General features: G+C 40.9%; 1 pseudogene; it reads left to right on the top strand.

Annotated features, from left to right (window-relative positions):
- The first annotated feature begins 1,251 nt into the window (after positions 1-1,251).
- On the top strand, positions 1,252-1,972 carry LOC101651206 (annotated as a pseudogene).
- Positions 1,973-4,558: the final 2,586 nt, after the last annotated feature.

Raw genomic sequence — 4,558 nt, 5'->3', positions numbered from 1 at the left:
CTCTATGCATGGGTGGAAATGTAGTCCCGACTTGTCTGTGATTCATTACACTCACATAATGCATAGTGCTAGAAGAGCACCCCGCAACCTGCCATGCCTAGGAGAGGGGAAATCCTTTTTATAACAGTCCACCTTTCCCCCAGATGCCCTCCAACCCAAAGCACTCTTTGTGAATGAAACACCCCGACACCAGGTACCTTGTGAACTGGCAGGAACTCTCATATAAACCAGCGTGTCCACCCATTCACACTCGCAAATCTACAGCTTTGACATCCATGGGGCAGAAGGCATAATAAACTCATAGCAGGTACATGATCCAACCAACACAGTTTTTCTTTCTATCCTCTTAGCTTTGTCTTTACTACACTTTTTTATTTCCCCCAACCCTATTTGTGGGTGTATGTTTCTTTCATTCATTCAAATTTTTTTCTTTTTATATTTAATAAATTTTGCATGCAATTATTTATCCTCACTCTTTTTTCTTTATTATAATTTTTCAAGTGTTTATTTCTATTTTTAAAACTTTTTCCCCTGTTTCACCCACCCAGTGAAATATAGCCATCATATTCACAATATCCAACAACAACCATACTCCCTGGTTACTTTTGTCCCACCCATACTGGGTGAGGTAACTATATGCTCCTGAACAACATGATCAACATTAGGCAGGTACCAACACTACTTACACCTGTATTCAACTGTGATACAAAACCAGCAAATAGAGACTAGTGCACACTTCTCTGCTCTTTCACATTCATGTGAGGAAAAGGTGTGATTTTCTGAGCACACATCAGCAGGTAAATCACCAATTAAATACTAAGACTGCACCAAAACCATGGCTTCTACACAAAAGACAATTTCAAGAAGTGACTGAAATAGAGTTTACAAATCTTTCTGAGGAAAACATGGCATTGGAACTCTGATAAGAAATGCAGAAGAATAAACTTTACTTTCAATAAATTGAGAGACAGTCAAGGAAGCTATAGAAAAATATCAAGGAAAACATAGGCAACACTTCCCAAGAAATACATGAAAACTTGGAAGCCGTGCCAGAAAAGAAAAAAAGATTTAAAATGAAATTGAAAGGGAAAAGGAATATAACTTAATAATTAGACTTAATTAGTGATATTGAAAACAAATATCTCAATATTAATCTGTATGTTTAACCATCAGAACACAAAAGAACAAAAACATAACTAAAAACGAAAGACCAAAGAATTACGTGGTGGATTGGAACAGCCAACTGGAAAGATGTCCAAGAGAAGTCACAAAGGAAAGTTTGGTTGGTACCGGATTTCTGCTTTGCCCAAACCTGTGCGAGCTGCTATTGAACGATGGAGGCTCTATCCTCTGAGCGCCGAGTACCCAGACCTTCGAAAGCACAACTGCATGGCCAGTCACCTGGCCCCAGCAGTCTGTGCCCGGCTCTGAGACCAGACCACCCCCACTGGGTCGACCCTAGCTCAGTGTATCCAGACGGTCGTGGACAACCCTGGCCATCCCTTCATCAAGACTGTGGGCGTGGTGGCAGGAGATGAGGAGACCTTTGAGATGTTTGCTGAGCTGTTTGACCCTGTAATTCAAGAAGGACACAATGGCTATGGCGCCCGGACGATGAAGCACCCTACAGACCTGGATGCCAGCAAGATTCGTTCTGGCTACTTTGATGAGAGGTACGTAATTTCCTCGACAGTCAGAACGGGCCGAAGTATCCGAGGACTTAGCCTGCCTCCAGCCTGCACGTGGGCAGAGCGGCGAGAAGTGGAACGTGTTCTGGTCGATGCACTGAGTGGCCTGAAAGTGGTCTGACCGGATGTGACTATTGGGTCAGGGAGGTGACAGAGGCGGAGCAGCAGCAGCTCACTGATGGCCACTTTCTATTGGATAAGCCTGTGTGCCCTTGCTGACTGCAGCACGAATGGCTCGAGGCTGGCCAGTAGAAAATTTGGACATACCCATAACAAGAGCATAAGTTAGTCATGTCCTTATAAAACTTTCAACAACAAAAAAGTCTGGGTCCAGTATCAATTCTACTCAAATTATTAGACAAGGATAGAATATCCCCATATCAGTGCCATCGCCCTGATAAAAACAAACAACAAACAAGCAAAAGCTCCACTAAAAAGAAAATTACAGACCAGTATCCCAGAATTGACGTGGTAGCAGTGAAGGAGGCCATCCCTCATGAACATAACCAGGAAAATTTCAACAAAAATTAAGTCAGTAGAATTCAACAATATATAATACAAAGACTGTATTATGACCAAGATGACTATGTATGCGGTATGTAAGGATAGTTCAATATTAGAAAAAAACCTGCAATATAATATACCCCATAGAAAAAAATCAAAGGAAAAGAATTACATTATTGATCTATGCAGAAAGGCATTTGACAATACCTAACACCTATTGCTGATAAGAACATTCAACCAAATAGAATTAGATGTGAAATTGCTCAACATAATCAGGGCATATATGCATATATACAAAGGCAGCAACCAATGTTCCAACAGAAAGAAACTGAAAGCCATTTAGCGAATGGGGCCACAGAAGAATGTCTTTTGTAAAACAGCAAGGAAACTATACTGACTTCTGGTATCACAAAGGAAAAAATATTCAATTCATCACCAAGTTCAAGGCCTATTGCCAGAAGACAGAGCTCAAATGTCTTCACTCTATCCGCCCCCCCCCCCCTCTTCTGACACCAACTATTCTCTACATTTCTACTGGGTTTGATAATATCTTACTTTCTAGCAATGGCTACACAGAACTCGCAGAAGAAAAAAAGAATCTTACAATGATGGGATTTATTAGGGAAGTTAACAGGTTCACAGAAGTTATATCTTCTCACTCAACTGCACGTCTTTGCTCCTGGTCTTCAGCCTCTCCATCCCGTGGTTCCTTGGCTTCTGCCTCAGTGGGACAGGGAGCTTGCCTCCACCCTATTGTCTCATGATCTTGGAGGCACAGCGCCTCTGCTGTCTTGGCATTATGCTTCGCTCTATGTCCTGGTCTGTGTCTTGGTCTCTGTTGCCTCTGGCCATGCTCTGAACCACCTTTGGCAGGGTTGTGTAATGCCCTCCTCTGGCAGTTCTTTTTCCAAGACCCAGAGCAATGACTTGATAAAGGTGTGAAATTTGTCTTTCAGCATACCATACATCCAAAGATATCAAGTGTAGTAATTTCATTCACACTCTCTAATAAAGTAGAGATTCAGAATACACCTCATTTTATCCTGTCCATTAAACTATTAAGGAACTACCTCCAAAAGTGGAGGTAGGTATGATAAAGGCTTACAAGCTAAAATTTGTAACCACAGGCGTAAGTGAATGATTGCTTTACAACTGTTCTTGATGTGATTGAACTATTGAATTGTATGATATGTGAATCAGGCTATCAATAAAACTATTGAAAACATTAAAGTTGTATGCATACAATGGTTTATTTTTTATTTTTAAAATCATTTTATTGGGGGCTCTTACAGCTCTTATCACAATCCATCCATCCATCCATCCATTATGTCAAGCACATTTGTATATTTGTTCCCATCATCATTTTCAAAACATTTTCTTTCTAATTGAGTCCTTGGTATCAGCTCCCCATTTTTTTTTATTCTCCACGCCACCACTCTCCTCTCATGAACCTTGATAATTTATAAATTTTATTTTCATGTCCTACACCCACTGCTGTCTCACTTCATCCACTTTTATGTTGTTTGTCCTCCTGGGGAGGGGAGATTATACATCGATCATTGTGATTGGTTCCCCCTTTTTCTCCCCACCTTCTCTATACCCTCCTTGTATTGTTACTCTCATTACTGGTCCTGAGGGGTTTATCTGTCCTGGATTTACTGTGTTGTGAACTTTTATCTGTGCCAGTGTACATACTTTGGTCTAGCTGGATTTGTAAGGTAGAATTGGAGTCATGATAGGGGGAGAAGGAAGGATTAAAGAACTAGAGGAAGGTTGTATGTTTCATCAGTGCTACTCTGAACTCTGACTGAACTATGACTCTTCTGTGAGGGGATTTCCAGTTGTTTACAGATGGGCTGTGGGGCTCCACTCTGCTGTCCCTCTCATTCACATTGATATTATTTTTTGTTCTGAGTCTTTGATGCCTGATCCCTGATCCCATCGACATCTTATGATCACACAGGCTAGTGTGCTTCTTCCATATGGGCTTTCTTGCTTCTCAGCTAGATGGCCTTAAGACCTTCAAGCCTTAAGACCCCAGACGCTATATGTTTTGACAGCCAGGCACCATCAGTTTTATTCAGCACATTTGCTTCTGCATCCATTTTGTCTTCAGCAATTGTGTCAGGAAGGTGAGAATCACAGAGTGCTGGGTTATTAGGACAAAGGGTTCCTGTGTTGAGGCAGTACTTGAGTAGATCCTCAATAGCCATCTGTACCTTAATACTATACCTATAAATATATGCGCATAGGTATATTCCCCTATAATTATATATAAACTTATTTACATATGAACATGCCTGTATTTAGACTTCTATTAATGCCCTTTGTCTCCTAGTTCTTTCCTTTATTTCCTTTTATTTTCC

This window comes from Echinops telfairi, unplaced genomic scaffold, assembly GCF_000313985.2.
Source record: "Echinops telfairi isolate 266 unplaced genomic scaffold, ASM31398v2 ScPeMD7_3533;HRSCAF=4204_1, whole genome shotgun sequence".
Classification (NCBI taxonomy): Eukaryota; Metazoa; Chordata; class Mammalia; order Afrosoricida; family Tenrecidae; genus Echinops; species Echinops telfairi.
The sequence above is the reverse complement of the archived record's forward strand: the minus strand, read 5'-3'. Positions and strand labels throughout refer to the sequence as shown.